The 16,665-nt window shown below is 41.1% G+C and overlaps 1 protein-coding gene across 3 annotated transcripts in view; it reads left to right on the top strand.

Annotated features, from left to right (window-relative positions):
* Positions 1–16,665, top strand: part of LOC6493978 — a 56,111-nt gene that overhangs the window by 8,482 nt on the left and 30,964 nt on the right. Inside the window, exons 1-2 of one of the 3 annotated variants that reach the window (XM_044715765.1) lie at positions 232–914; positions 1,050–1,381. The exons of 1 other annotated variant lie outside the window; for it this stretch is intronic. The gene's annotated coding sequence lies outside the window, so the exon portion shown is untranslated. Of the gene's footprint in view, positions 1–231; positions 1,382–16,665 lie in introns of those variants that run through there. One more of the 3 variants, XM_014907018.3, reaches the window with a different exon arrangement.

Genomic DNA, 16,665 nt, shown 5'->3' with positions numbered 1-16,665 from the left:
TAATCATTACTGTTTTAAAAAATATTTGTTGAAATAACAAATATTATTTATATACTTCTTAGAAAATAGTTTAAAATCTTATATTTTAAGTGTTGTATTACTTTCGAGGGTATGCATTGTACTGCTCCTTAAAAGGATACCCCCATTTCCACGCTTTACACCTGCCTCATGGAGTTAGCATGGAGATGAGTTGGCTCTCCGCCGCGCTCTTCCGGCTCCACTTAATTCACAACGTGCGTATTATTTATGCGTAGACATTGTGGCGCCGCTGGCTGCGAGAGCGAGAGGAAAACGTAGAAAGAAAGCGCTGTTGGGGGAGACTGGGAGAGAGAAAGAGAGAGATAAGACTATGAGTGAAGGTCCTGTGAACAGAGCGGAGAGCCTTGTGGCGCTCTAGTCGGGTTAGAGAGAGCCACTAGCATAAGTTAGTGCGACTAACGTGCGTCTCGGTACCGTTAGACTTGTGTGAAGCGTCGAGGCGAGCAGACGTGCGCCGCTGCTCCTGCAGAATATACGCTGTCGACAGCTAATACCACTACCATTACAGCTACACACTGACACGCACACCTGTACACACCAACACTGTCGCAAGGTTCGAGCGGGCAAAAATGTTGAGCAAGCGCGCGCGCAAATCGAGGCGAATCGAAAATTAGTTAAAAATCCACGATTAACGGTGCACTAAAAATCGACTAACGAAAACAAATCAAAACAGAAATCGAGTGACAGTGAAACCGGAGTGGAGTTAAAGGAAAAATCAATGCCGTTGCCGTAGCCGTTAACTGCTAACTGACGCACAGATACACACAAACGCACACGTGTGTCCCAAAGCCAAAACACACCAATACACGCGCACGGACACACGCATACGCATACAGGTTTAACCAAGTGAAAGTAACGGAATTAGCAGCACAATTGTGAGTGAAAGTTGAGGGGCCCAAGAAGTGGGATAAAAACTTAAAGAAACAGGATTAGAAGGTGTAGCTGGACCGAAGGACTCGGGTTTTGGGTCAAAAGTAGCCGAAATAAATATTGCATTGCCTACTTTCCAGCTGGGCGCTAAATTCTTAATGCTCTCTGGCTCTTGCTCTTTGCATCTTCTTCTTCTGGTCCGCACGTGTAGCTTGTGTGTGTGTGTGTGTGCGTGCCAAAGTCGGTCATAGTTGAGACAAAAACAGGTCTAAAATATAAATAAAAACATGCAACAAAAACAGGCGGCAGTAGCAGTAGCCGCCGACGCAGCAGCAACCTGAGCAAGATAAACAAGCAAAACAAAGAAAACTGGGTCAGTAAGCGAGGCAGCGAGGAGGGCCAGGAGGCCAGGAGGCGCCATGTTGCATGTGTTGCAGCCAAACGTGTAACATACTTTTCAGCGCCATAAGAGGTAAGTGTCCGAGTCGCATAGCATATGAAAGCCCCTGTATTTGGATGTGCCACGCACATTTAACCTTGAAAGTGGTTCGATCCTGGTTTCCATTTTATCCGAGAGTGGGGGGAAGTAAAAGCTAGAGGGGGCGGGCTTAAAAATGCTCAAGGATACGCGCCTTTTTTTTTTTTTTTTTTTTTTTTTTTACTTTTATATATGTAGAAATTTTATTCACATGATTAGCGCACTGCTACCCAAATGGCAGCTTAATCTAATCGTCTTATCAAAATTAATAACAAAACTATGTCTAAGCGGTGCTTAGGGCAAGATATGATTACAGGAAAGAAATAAAATGTGTTTGGTGAAAATTTTAAGTCAAGATCCGGTCTGGTAGATCTTGAGGGTGAAATCTTTTTAATCTTCTCCTGACTCTTGTTCGTGGATCAGCATTGTTAATAGCTGCGGTGCCAAGTCTATTGACAAGGCTGTTGGGGTGATCATTCAATCGTTGCATATATTTTTGAGAAAGCTTTTGCAGCTTGTCTCCGATTTTGGGCACGTTGAGATCGCGTTCAATGTCTCTTGTTCGGATGAACCACGGAGCTCCAGAGATCCTTCTAAGGGTTTTTGCTTGTAAAACCCGGATTTTATTTAGATGGGTTTTGGCAGCGATACCGTAAACCTGTAGCCCGTAGAAAAGGCTTGGCGCTAAAATAGATTTGTAAATTTGAACCTTGCATCCTAGCGTAAGCTTATTGCGTGGAGCAAGTAACCAGGCCATCCGAGCAACTTTGTTTTTAAAAGAATTTTGAACACATGTTATATGTCTGCCAAAAGTAAGTTTTTTATCCAGGGTGACACCAAGGTATTTATATGCAGGGAAAGCTCTTATTGGACTTCCATTAAGATTGACTCCAGGGCAGGTACTTCTTCGATTAGTAAATGTAACATTAGCACATTTGTCCGCATTTATTCGGATGTTCCAGTTCATAGCCCATTGGTGAAACGCATCTAGATATTCTTGCAAAGCAAAAGTAGCCGCCAAGATACTGGTACTTTTAGTTAGGACAGCAGTGTCATCAGCATATGTCGCAATTAAAACATCATTTTCGTTCACTTCCGTAATTGGAGTTTGGGTAGGCATATCCGAAGTATAAATGGAGTATAAAGTAGGGCCAAGGACGCTACCTTGGGGAACTCCAGCAGAAATCGGTTTAATGGACGACATATATCCATCTACAGATACATGGAAAGTTCGATCTTCCAGAAAGCTTTTTACAAGCTGGAACATTTGCGGTGTAAATATACTTTTAGCTTTATACAGAAGCCCAGGGTGCCACACTCTGTCAAAAGCCTGTTGAATATCCAGAAAGGCAGCAACTGCATACTCCTTCCTCTCTAATGCTTCTAAGCCAAAGTTGACAACTCTGTGTAGTTGCTCAGGAGTTCCGTGCTGAAGGCGAAAGCCGAACTGGAAATCCGGAATCACACTGGTGACGTTCTCGTCAGAAAGTAGTCTATTCAGTATCAGTCTTTCCATGATTTTTCCCAGAGATGGTAGCAGGCTAATGGGCCTGTATGAGTCTACGTCAGTTAGCGACTTTCCAGGTTTTGGGATCATGTGTATATTCGCCGATTTCCAAACTTTCGGGAAGTATCCAATAGTAAATACACTGTTGAACAACATCACCAGAAATTGCAAGGCTTGATCCGGTAAAAGTCGAATCGTCCTGTTGTCCAAAAGGTCTTCACCGGGGGTTTTCTTTGGCGAAAGTTTACGAACAAGATCTTTCACCTCTGTCAGTGAGACAGGGTTAGCAGGCAGGCTCATTTGAAACGGAGATTCCAGAAACTCCTCAACTTGTTGACGTATACTTTCAGGCGAATAATCAAATGGCTTGAATCGTTGTTCTAGGTTGCTAGCAAACACTTCAGCCTTTTCTAGGCTCGTACGGCACCAATCACCTGAGGGGTTTCTAATGGCTGATTTTAGAGTTGGCTGATTTTTGTACCGTTTTGTGATACGCCACAGTGAATAGTTAGAACTAGCGTCTGTGTCCAGGCTTTCCAAAATTCGGTCTATAGAATCTTGTTTTCTCTGGGCGAGCACCTTGCTAAGACAGTTAGCCAGCCGATGATATATCTGATGGATTCGGATGTCTCCCGTTCTTGTAAATTCTCTTCTGACTCTTCTCTTTAGGTTAAGGAGCGCAGCAATTCTTGGTGGTAGGTGGGGATGTCTAGAGGTATCTGTACTTCGATGATTGCTGGGTGCAGCTATCTCAGCAGCCTGGTTTATAAAGCGCATGAAAGTACTGATAGCATTGTCAATGTCAGAAGGATCCTGGATTTGAATGTTAATCTCGCCCAGCTGTTCTAGGTGGTTTTTGAAAGAGTTTATGTTAGCACCTCTGGCAAGGAGTCGTGGGCGCTGCGGATTTTTCACAGGCGTAGAATGGAGTGTGGCTAGAATAGGAGTGTGGTCCGAGGAGAGCTCATGGAGTGTTCTCACTTGTAGCCTGTCCATAGAGTATCCATTAATTATGAAGAAATCAAGCGCTGACGGTGTTAAAAGAGGGTTATATGAGTAAAAAGTGGGTTCACCCGTGGCAAGTACTTGGTAACGTCCATTTGCAATGGCTTCTTGCAACTGCTTACCCCTTCTACAGGCTCGTGAGTTTCCCCACCAAGCATGCTTGGCAGGATACGCGCCGCCAGTCGAAAAGTAAATGTCGAAATGCCGAAAGGAGCAATAACAAAAGGACAGCAGCAGTAGCAGCAACAAGAAGCGGGAAATGGAATAACAGTAAAATAAAATATCCTTGTGAATGTTGCGCTTGCAGGCGTCGCTCCAATACTCCCTCTCCCTAGAGTTCGCCTTAATGTTCATCCACACCCACACACTCCCACACCAGAACAGAAATTCGGTTTAAGCCACACTGAAAAAAAATATGTTAAATTTGCTAATAAAAGTCAGATTTTTATTAAAATTTTCACAATTTCGGATAAAGAAAAAGACTTCCCAGGGAAGAGAACTTAAAATATTTAATTTAAATTCAAACGACCCACAATTAAAATAATTTTTTGTTGTTGTGCCGGCTCTGCGTCGCGAGTCCTTCTAGCTGTTTGTGTGTGCGCCTGATGTGGGTCATAAATGTTACTCCATTTTTATGGCCAACTTGCACACGACGATGGCGTTTGGCGTTCGGTCAGAGCGAAAGGCAAAAGCGAAAGGCGAAATGAAAGAGCTGCCAGCATAAGCAAATGGCAAGGATATGGCGGGAATAAACCAGAATGGAGCAAAGTGTTGGCCAGGAAGCCAGGGGAAGTGGCTGAATAGGGACGTTAAATGGCCAGCGGTGGCACGGAGGGCAGCGAGGGCAGCTCCAAACATTAAGCCAAACAAATACAAATAAATATTCATTAAGGTCCCCATTCAGATTTAGCTTCTCTAGCGTCGTTCGCTATTCCACCAAATTTTCCAAAAATTGGAATTAATGACATTATCCTGGTATTAGATTTGGTATTTGGGGAGAATTAGTAAAAATTCAAAGGGTGGTTGGTAGTTTTCTTCTGAAAGGGAAGAGCCTTAGATTATATTGAAGATTCTATTCTGGCACGGACCAGGACTCTGTCATACTCTAATCATATTTAATACATTTAGTATTATAGCTTAGTCCTTTGCTAGTCCTTCAGTGCATTTGTCGCCGGCTTATATAATGCCTCTGTCAGCTTTGTGGCTGCAACTGTTCCATTTGCGGTAGGCATCGCGTGACCTTGAGAACCAATGTGGGCGGGAGTGGGCCTCGGCCTGGGCCTGGGCCTGGGAGCAGTGGACGTGGCCGGGGAGGGTGTGCCACCCACAGTGGGTGGCATGCAAATCCATTGAAAGCGCACGGTTGCAGTTCAAGGCTATTTTTACGTTACGCAAGCAACTGCAAGCACACACTCACACATACACACACACAGAGATACACGACACACACACACACTATTATGAGGCAGTGTATGCGTATCCTTGAGCGTCAGTTGGGCGCCGGGCATGTTGCATGAGTTGTCGTTGACGCGTTGACATTTTTCTTCCCTGCCTGCTGAAGTCCTGTTGCCCCTCACTCGCATATCCTTTTTTTTCCTGTATATTTTTTTTTTTAAATTTTTGTTCGTGTTCGCCTGACTTATGCAATCGTTAGCAATCCTTTACTTTCTTTTTCCTCGGCTTCCTTCGCTCTGTTTTCCCTAATTACTCGAGCTACTCGTGAGTCCTGGCAATGGGGTTGTGCAATCGCAGTCCTGATGGAAATTCAGCTTGCCAAGCGATTTCAAACTGCTGTTTCGCCATTTAATCCTGTGTACTTTAACCTTCGGCTACATCAATTACTCTTCATGGATGAATAAATTAATCAAATTCTATTTTATCTCGAAATATATCAGAAGGCCCTGCCTATGACTCTCCCTTTAATTAATTTATAGCCCACTACATTGGATATTCATTTATTTATTGTTTTTGCCATATCCTTGGACTATTAAAGGATTTATAAATAGGGTTTATTGTATTTATTAAAGCCTCTCTTTCAGGCTTTTGATTGCCAAAATAAATGTGATACTTTTTTTAGAGTTCAGATTTGAATCGGGGGCTTTACTGTACTCCTGTATGCAAAGCAGCTACCAACTCGCCATGAAATGCAATACGTTATGGTCTCTATATGACACACGGATATAATAATCTTACGTTCAGGATATAGAATATATACACCCACTCCCCTTTTACCATTCCGCCCCATTAGGCTGCCCCTCGCCTTTGCCTCAATGTCACTGCATATTTGAGAAGGTTTGTTTAATCGAAACGCGGCCAACTCCGAGTGTGGGAATGTGTGTGGGCGGGTGGGCGGTGGGGTGTCTGTCTGGGGCTGTAGGCGTGGCACATGTGCGTGTTAGCCTGCGACTGTTACTGGCCCTGGGATATGACATAAGTGCAGAACTGTTACGCCTTATTACTGTAATCGCGAAGGATCGCCCCCGAAGACGCGCCCACGACCTAATCGGTTATAGGAGTCTAGAACGGAAATATCCATCTTCTCCGGTGGAATTAATTCCTCCTTTTTGCCACAGTTTTTTTTTTTTAAGAATTTATTCCGTAGACCATCTCATTAGGAGAGCGCGTCTCAGTGGCACGTCTGCGGCCGGGCGTTGAAGTTGCACTTAACATTTGCTGCACGGAGGCAGCAGCAGTCGGTCCTGCGGGAATGTTAATTTCATTAAAAAGTTGTGCATCGAAAAACTTGCTAATTGCCACCTCCAGCAAATTACTAAATAACAAAAACAAGTACCGAAAAAATGCCAAAAATAAAGTACAAATATTGGTGTTGGCTTAACAAATTCATAAACTAAATACAAATTTATAAATATTGAAGCTAAATGGAGCAATTTGTATTGAAGCCCAGAAATTACTCAGCAAACAGCAGCATTTATCAATTCTTAATGCGGCCAACACGCAATTCCCTCTCCGACTGGGACTCTGTCAATTATTCTGATGGAAGTTAAGGTCAGGAATCGTAAAGGTCCGGGAGTCGGAGCTAGAGAGTGGCCTGGGCAAATGTAATTTGGGACTTGACCTGTGATTACCGCAGCTATAAATGCAAATCAAGGAAACCAGGCGGAGGCACCTGAGCTAACTGGGCACAAAACTGCACAAACGCCGCAATACAAACTTGGCCACGAAACAAATCGCAGAAAGGAATGGGACTCCGACCGGGGCAACTAAAAACAATTTTCCGTAATCAAAACGAAATCAGCAAAGCGCAGGCCGCAGCGTCGCAGCGGAAAGTGGAAAACGGAAAGTGTGCCAGCGTGGGAGGGGCTTCCCGAGAAGGACTCTACGAAACAGCGGCTCCTAGATGCTCTCCTAAAATTAGGACTCTCTCTTAGATCTCTTCCAACATTTTATTAAATAATTTTTTATGTTAATGTAAGATTGAGAATTTAATTTCATTACATACCCGTCCTGAATTTAAGTATGCCTGGCAGCCCTAGTTTAGGTGGCAATCCTAGAAATACTAAAAGTTTAATTATAATAGGAATTACTCAACACTAGACTAAACAAAAATTGTATATAAGGCGAGTCCGGGCCAGTAACATCCAGTCTGCTACGAGGCCTGTCTGGTAGCAAGACTCATTCCTCCTATTTATTTTTTATTTTTAAGTTTTTAATTGAATTTTCTTCAATTAAATACCAAGGCAAAAATGGGTTCTGATTTTCTTATATTATTTATTTTTTCTTTATATTTTTATTTTTTACTATCTATTTACTATTACTATTTTTTACTATTTTTACTATCATTGGCCTCTTGATACCGACCATTGGCAAGAAAGATGGCACCAATTCCTTATTTTCTGATATTTTTTTTAATCCTTTTTAGACAAATCGAATATTTATTTATTCACTGGGAGCTGTGGAATTCTGAGGTGGTGGATAATTGTATACTGATAATATTTAGTGAATATTTTAATTTTTTTTAATTTGAAAAACGGTGGCAGCCTAAAACCTGATGTTCTGTTCTCACACTTCATCAGATAGGACGATGGGATCTGTTTTTCTTATTTTAAATTTCAGTTTATTTTTTTTTATTTTTACTATCATTAGCAAGAAAGATCGCAGTACTTCCTAATTTTCTTATATTTTTTTAATCCTCGAAATAAAAATCGGATTTTTATTTATTTAATAAGAAATGTGGATTCTTTTGGTGACTGAAAACTGAATGGTGATGGAAATACATTTTTTATTTTTAATTATTTTGATATTTGAATAACGCTTAATTTATTTTTGAAGTCTAGTATTAACGGTTGGATGTTATGGTTGGATGTTTTTCTTTATATTATATTTTGAATATCCGTCCCAAGTTTCAATCAGATATGACGATGGGATCCGTTTTTCTTATTTTCTACTTTTTATTTTATTTTAAAATATTTATTATTTATTTATTTTGGCCATCATTGGCATCTTGAACTGACCGATGAAAGAGAACGAAAATTTCTTATTTTCTTATATTTTGTTTTATCTTCTTACCTAAAATAAATCTTATTTTTTATTTATTTACTTGGAACTGTGGAGTCTTGAGGTGGTGGAAAACTAAACGTTGATAATAATTAACATTTTAGTTATTATTTTTTATTTTAATTTTTATTATGAAATTTGAAGTTTATTATTAAATGAGTTGGTCTCTTTCACAGTTTTGCTTTTAATTTTCTGCCTTTTCTTTTCCAATATTTTATAATTAAATACCTTTTTCAGTTGTATTTATATGTATATTTTTATTTTCTTTATCCTTTTTCCTAAGAGAAATCAAATTGTTGTTTATTTACTTAGCTATGGAGTCTTGTGAGGGCAAAATACATAAATTTAATAAAAATACATTTTTATTTATTTTACTTTTCAAAATAATTACGGCCGCTCCTTTTGGTCCTGGCGTCTATTTTTAAAGTCTGGTATCAAAGCAATAGGGATTATTCCAAGTTATTTTTTTATAAATATCTGTATTTATTTAATCACATCAGCCTGTAGGATAATGGGATCTGATTTTCTAATTTTACATTTTTATTTATTTACTTTGATATTTGGTTTTCTTCTGATCTGAGCATCATTGGCATTTCGGTAGATTCTATGGCCAATAAAAATTAATTTCTTATATTCTTTATATATCTATATACAGTAGGGAGCAAAATTGAGTACATGTTGAAAATTTGATGTGCTACTGATTTTAATTTATATCTAGTAAATGGCTTCTTTAATGGTTAAAATAAATATGCCATTTTGTTATGAATAAGATATATAATCTTGGAAAAAAAAGGCGTTACCATTTACTTTCGCGTTTATGTGTTAAACATCAAATTTTCAACATGTACTCCATTTTGCTCCGTACTGTACATAGTAGGTAACCCGGCAAAGGTTGTTTTGCCATATTTAATGCCATATGGGAAACTAAAAATACGCCAGACAGCTTCATTGGAGCTGACATACCGGCCAATTTGATAATTAGTAATTTTATCATTCGGATTCAGCCGAGGAGCATTTACATTAGTATTATCAATTCTATACACAGCCATATCACTTCCTTTATTGACATACTTGCAAATATATTTGATACTCTTCACCGAACTATGAGCGTTGAATGTTTTGCTCAGTAGAGGTGAATATGGTACCACCCACCGATTGTCAATGTCGATTTCTGCGTTTTTAATAGTTGTAATGAGCGATTTTCCGCCATTTTCGATACTTCTTTGACGATATATTGGATATTCGTCAATATGTGTGATAGTATCTTTAGGAAAACGTTTTGTAGATTTTCCGTCTACCATGCAAGGTGATGAACGATTCAAATTCCCGAAATGCTTGTAGTGACAAGGGCTACCTATGTACGATGATGTATTATCTTCTTCGATTTGTTAGCCTGATCTTTGTGCTCTTCTATCTCGCGCGGCTGTGGATTTGACCGTTCGACGACTCAAATTGGCCTCTTTGCCTTTACTTGGCATTGCGACAGTAATACGTATAACCGTCACTGCTACAATTGTACACAATACAAAATGGCTAAAAAATGTAAAGTGGGTAAGATAAGGGACCGGAGTGATAACGGGAGACACCTGGCGGGGATAACTGATCGATTGATATTCGTAGTTGATAAATAATCGACCAGTGAAGGCGGGAGATCAAATTTCAAATTGAAACAAATCATCATTAAAGGAAATTGAAATGATTAGCTTTGAATAAGAATTTATGGTATTAAATTATTATATTTGATTGCCACCTAGAAAAGCTATTGCGGATTTGTATACAAAAAATTAGGGGTGAACCACCCTTAACATTTACGGGGATGGAAAATAGATCTTGTCTGATGCTCAGCCCTAACGAATAGGCCCACAAAATTTCACGAAAATCGCTCGAGCCATTTTGGAGGAGTAGAGCTACTAGCACCGTGACATGAGAATTTTATATATTAGATATATTCTACAGATATTCTGCATATAATATATGATAAGGTAAATTTTGTTTCATTTACATTTGTAGCTCCACAAAGCTACTTTTGACAGGATTAGATAAATCAATTATTACAAATATAAAAAGTATAATATTTATATTAAATGGATTGAATATTCCTTTTTTCATATGAATTTCATTTAAAAAAAGAATTTTTCCATGAAAATATATTATAGGAATAGCTTTTATTTAAAGCTACTGATACTCTTTAAAAAGAAATTCCCAGGCGATTAATCAGCAAAGATTAATTAGAGGCCATAATACGATACCAGCTTCCCCAATTACGGAAAGGATATCCCATAAATACGATAGGGTATCCCGGACTCTGAAAGTCCAAGGGGGGGCTCACTGATTTCCATCCCGAGTCAACATGCCAGGTCATACCAGGGGTGGCAGTAGGGGTGGTCCTGCTCCAGCCAGCGTCCATCCATTCTGGTGTCCTGTTCAGGTGGCCCGGTCCCGGCCAGGAGTCGGGGAAATGCCGTGGAGCCGTCGTCATTATATATTTGTTGTCACTTGAAAAATATTTGTGCTTTGCGCTTGATTTATGCTTTAGCCAGAGGGGGGGTGGGGTGGTAGAGGAGGCAGCAAATGGCAAAAAGCAAATAGAAAATGGCAAACAATGCGCGCTGGTGCTGGGTGAATGGAAATGGCGGATTGTCGGGAGTCGAACTGAAAACTGGACTCTTGCGGTTGCTTTATGCAAATTATGTTGGCTGGTCGGTTGGTTCAGCCGGGGGAGGGGGAGCAAGGACGAGAACTGTGGCAGTGGCAGGACCAGTACGTTGGGGCAGGGGGCTTAAAGATAATAGAATCGACTGCCAGAACCGCAGAACTCGACTCTCCAAACAGAGCCATCTAGTGCAGGTAACAAATATAGATATCCTGACAATACCTATTCCCCACAGACTCTAGTCAGGGATCTGTGTGGGGGTGGGAGGATGTCCTCTTCCTGGGAGTCCTGTTGTCACTGGCAGTCGAATGTTTGCATAACGCAACAAAAGCCAAAACAAAAGCCGCCACAAAAAGGGTTCAACATAAATATTTTCGCCCGGAACGAGCCAAGGAAATCGCATTGATGCCAAACATGGCCAACACCCCCACACCCCCTCAGACACACACACACACACACACATAGAAAATGGCACACAAAAGGCAAAAAAGTGAAGAAAAAAAGGAAAAGGTTTTGTGCCGAATTAACAATTCAATTTAAACGGACTGGGGGCCAGCGAATGAAGAGGGAAAACCGCTTGACATCTATTTTCCAGGGGCTCGAATGGGACAGGGGACAGGGGACACGGGACAGGGTCTGGGATGTGGGTGGGACTGTGGCACTGAATTGAGGACCTGGGACGGGTTCAAAGGTTGACGCACACACTTGGCAATGACAATCGTTTGTTTTGCTGTCAATTGTTGTTGCCTGTCGCTTCTGCTTTTGTCAGCTGCCGTTCCTGTTGACTTTGGACACACAATTTAATAAAGGCTTAAAGTTGTGCAAGGACGAAAAACGGGAGGGCCTTGGGGACTCACGACTAGGATATACCCATGAGGTTAATAACAATCAGGGGATTAACATTAAATGGCAAGTATCAAGGTTACCGAATACATTAGTTTATGTATTAGTAATAGTTGGTCTTATATTTTATTTTTTATTAAAAATAGGAGAGATATAAAAATTAAAAGGTAGCACCAGGATTATAGGCATCTCAGCACCAAAACTTTGGCCATTTCCAGGCCAGAAACTTTACCGTCAATTGTTGTCATTGTTGTTCTTGTTTCTGTTAGTGGCATTGCTGAACCCAGGTGCTGTCCCGCCCCCCGCCTCCACCCCCTCCACCCTCCCCCTCCGGCGCCATCAGTCGGCAAATGCCACGCCCACATTGCGTGCAGCGAAACTCTTTGACATTGTCATAGTCTGTCTTTTTCTGCGGCGGAGTTTCATGTCCTTGCCAAGCGTGTCCTGCCTCACCAACTCTCTACCAGTCGTGTCCTTTGGCGTCCCTTTTCGGGGGAGGGGGGCGTGGTTGCTAAGGGGAAGGGAGAGGTTTATTAAATTTTCGCTAGCTTATAATTCAAACTGTAAGCAGACAGCAGAAATAGAAGGGAAATACGGGGCGTGGCCATGGTTGTCTGCCTTGGCGAGCGGTTACCTTAGTCCTGGCGTCTTTGCCAGGCACTGAGAGAAATTCAATTCATAAAAATAATAATAACTATAGTTATAACTTATAAGAAAATATTGAGATAAATCTAACTCTTACCTACCATAAAATATAAAATACAAGGCCCTAAAGTATATATAAATATTTGTTTTTCTAAAAATCGAGTAACTTCTTAATATTCTTAATTAACTTTTGCCTAATTTTTTCTTCCAGTGTTTGGAATTTTCCTTTTTTCGACTGTCTGGCTTCCCGGGGAGCAGACGTCACCATCATTTTGTTTGCGTATTTAGATTTTAATTTGCGATAGAAACTTCTTAATAGGATTTCACTGTCTCGCAGCTTTCACATTTCCCCAGCCATTGTCCCTGCTCCTGCCGTGTTGCCACTTTCTCTCACGCACCAGGACACACACCAGGACTCGCAGAAGGACACACACATTAGCAGACATGGAAAATATTGTTTCGACATTCGCATTATGTTGTCAGGTGGCGGAAGGCGAACTCCTTTCCGCCTGCTAATGAAACTCGAATTTCGAGCCTACTTTCCGCCGCTTCCCAGGACCATGCAGGACTAGGGTTGGGCTAGTCCAGTGGGAGTGGCTCTGCGTTAAGGGTGGGGGTAAGATACTAAGGCATACTCTTAAGGCTTTTAGTCCATCGTCCGGCGCTTTCTTAATTGTTTGACTTGACTTTCTCCCCCGCAGCTTTTCACCTTTCTCCCGCCCGACTCCTCCCGAGTCCTGTGTCCTGCGCCCGAGTCGCTTTGTCTTCTTGTGGCCATCGCGGTTTTTCCAGCTTTCGGTGGATTTTTTTTTTTTGTGCTGACGCCGCTGTTGCTGTTTATCCTGCCAGGTTATCTGTATCTCGGGGCATCCTGCCCCGAAACCTGCCCCAATCCTGGCATTCTCATCTCATCTGTTGGATGCGTGGGCAGCTGCTGAATTATGTAATAAGCGTAATTGGCTTCGCCCCGACACTGAAGCGGACGAAGGACGAGGACGAGGATGAGGACGAGGACGAGGACTGTGGGGTAGATCATTTCAGTTTTAATTTATTGTGACTTTGATAAGCAGCAAATGCTCGTAAATGACATAAATTACCCAAGACAATGCCTCAAGATGAATCAGTAAATTTCTCGGCCCCCCCTTACCAGTGGCCTGAATAAATAAAATTATGCCGTCTAGACTCTGACGAGGAGCGGGGAGCGGAAGGCAGCCCCCAAAAATGTATCGATTCGATTCATTAAGTAATTGTCCCTCCGTAACCCAAATACATACAGAAAGTGAAACATTGGGAAAAAAGACCCTTTTTTCAGACCCTTTTCCCAGAGTCGAACCCGTGTAGAATACAATTAAATATCACTTTAGTGGCAGCACTGGGGAGTGGCCTGGGAAAGTGCACAACTTGTGGAGCTGGGCCAGGAGCACACACGTTAAGTATACGCCGTGTGGCCCTCGCCAGGACAAAATGCTGTGACAGATACTCGGCATAAACACGATAAACGTTTTAAGTCATCGAATCAAGTTGTTTCGCCGGCAAAAGGACGAGCAGAAAAAAATCCAAAAGCATAAATAAACTATCGCTATAAATTCGCTTAGTTGCCGCTGCTGACAGCTCAGACATGCAAGTTGGAGCCAAGTCCTCCCCCTTGGCTCTCCGTGCTCATATTTATAATCAACGGAGCGTATCCTGCCAGGATACTCTACTCCTTGACAAGAGAGACCAGCTGGCAGCTGCTTCCGTCACTCAAGTGTGCGCTCCCAAAGTACCTCCATATATAAGTGTGTGTGTTTGCATTCTGTAGTGCCGGAATCCGGATTCGGAGCATGAAAATAGCTTCCAGGTACCACAGGCTCCACCTGCATCCCGTGATGGGCACAATAATAATGATAATAATGATGACGTTATGTAGTCTGGCGGAGATGCCACTGATGAGGATTCAGAGCCAGCCCTCAGCTCGACGAGATTTCCATGTCCGGCTGGAGTCAGTCGCCTAAGTGGGACTTCAGTTCTACGAGTGGGTGGTTGAAAAAGTTTCCTTGGCTACAAACATTATTTTTTTTGGCTAACAATTGGAAAAAAAAGTCCTTTTCGGTTTCGCTTTGTTTAAAATCAACTTATCCTTTTTATTAGACCAAATTACAAATTAAATTCTGTCTGTTTTGAGATACTTGTGGGGGTTTCTTCGTGGAGACTAATTCTGGTTGCCTTTTTTGGGACAATTTTATTATTTGATTTAATTTAGTTTGAAAAATTGTCCTCATTTTTATTTTATATAGAATTTATAAAATAAATTTCCCGTTAAATTTGCCATTATTAGTAAAAAGGGAAGTTAATTGTTAATCATTCGGTAAGAAAATATGGTAAAAAGATTAAAATAAATTCACATAGTCTACAAACGTCAATGGAAAGCGGTTTTTGGTAATTGCTTTTAACTGAAATGTGGAACTCCTATTTTTTCTATAAAAGGGATAAAAAATTGTCAGTATATTAATTTTATATCAGTGTATTTGGGAACTATATCAATAATATTTAAAAAAGACCAATTTCTATCTCCAAAATAATATTTAAAAAAATCGAGATTAATAGGAGTTATAGATATAAATTTATAATCTGATTCCCCACTGGCTTCTTCCAAAGCACCCAAAAGTATCCAAGAAAGTGTTTTTTTAAGAAAAGAGTACCCTAGATCCCACTTGTTTTAAACGCCAAGTCGAGGTACAAACTCCTGCTCAAGATAAATTAGTATCTCTTGAGCTAGCCTCATTTATTTCCGGATGTATTTCTTGTTTTGCATTTTTAATAATTTAACACTTTTTTTTTGCTATGGCCCCGTTTTTGGCGGATTGGGGGCGTCTGGCCATTACTAATAATGGGCCTGGAATGTGTGAGCGACTGGAGAGCTCTCCTAAGGGCCTTCGTCCTCCAGCTATCCTGTCTCCAGTGCCGCCTCGTCCTGTGGCAGTGAAAGTATGTCAAGATTTACGCGCATCGTTAGAGCAACGAACAACAACACAACAAACAACAATGGCTGGCACGAAAGAAAGTTGTTTTCCGTTTTTGGAAATGTACGTGTATGTGGGTGTTAGGTGGGCTTGGCTAGGGGGCGTGGCTCACGCAATCGGGACTCTGGTCGCCAGGCAGCCAGGCTGTTCAGCTCGCTCTTCAATTTTTTTTTCGGCACTAACGACACGTCAGTCAAAGTCAACACACACTTCAATTTCAGCTGCTGCGGGGGATGAACCAAAAATTTAACACTGTCACTTTTTTTTCCGCCAACCTACCCACCCACACAAAGTGTCTATGCGGGGTGTGATAGTGTGTGTGGTAAATAAATGCGCTGTCATATGTGTGCGGAACATTGCAACAGACAGACAAAAAAAAAACTAAAAGCGAGTTGGGGGCTGGGGGACCTTGTTGGCGACCCCTTCTCCGGCACACACTCTGTCTTTTTTTCTGCGCTCTTGCATATTTACTTTTCAACTTTGTCACATGCCACAGCGATTCTGATTTGCTGGAGCCTCCCTGCTCCTGCCACTCCCTTCCATCTGCCCCTTTTTTTGGGGCAACTTTCCCGCCAAATGAATATGTCGAACACAGCAGCTAACCGAATGTTTTATTTAGAGTGCCTGTGCCCTCCCCGCTGCGCCAGGACCCCTTTATGTTGCTTCCCAGTCGACCTTTTTGTTTGGCTCGCTTTTGCTGTATTGCAGTTGACTTTACCCTGTTGAGGGGTTTTTCCAAAATATTTTACTTATTTTATACAATGTATGATGACAAATTAACATCTCCATTGTTCGGAAACTTTTTATTTTTAAAATATAGCTTGGAAGCTTCTGATTAGCATTTATTTTAACTTTAAAATGTTATAGTTTTTACTAAGAGCTTGTTATATTGAAGAATACATGAAAATTTAAAGTCGTTTATATAGAAATAGAGTAATAGAAACACGATTAACATCTAAAATCCCACTACATACACTTCTGTTTTTAGTTCTAAAGTGCGTATAGTTTTAATTTTTCTAACCATATATAAGGATTTCTTTAGATGCATTAAATATCTTTAAATATCTATAGCTAATTGGCAAATAAATGAACAAATTTATATTTTAAA

The sequence above is a fragment of the Drosophila ananassae genome, chromosome 3L, assembly GCF_017639315.1.
Source record: "Drosophila ananassae strain 14024-0371.13 chromosome 3L, ASM1763931v2, whole genome shotgun sequence".
Taxonomy (NCBI): domain Eukaryota; kingdom Metazoa; phylum Arthropoda; class Insecta; order Diptera; family Drosophilidae; genus Drosophila; species Drosophila ananassae.
The sequence above is the reverse complement of the archived record's forward strand: the minus strand, read 5'-3'. Positions and strand labels throughout refer to the sequence as shown.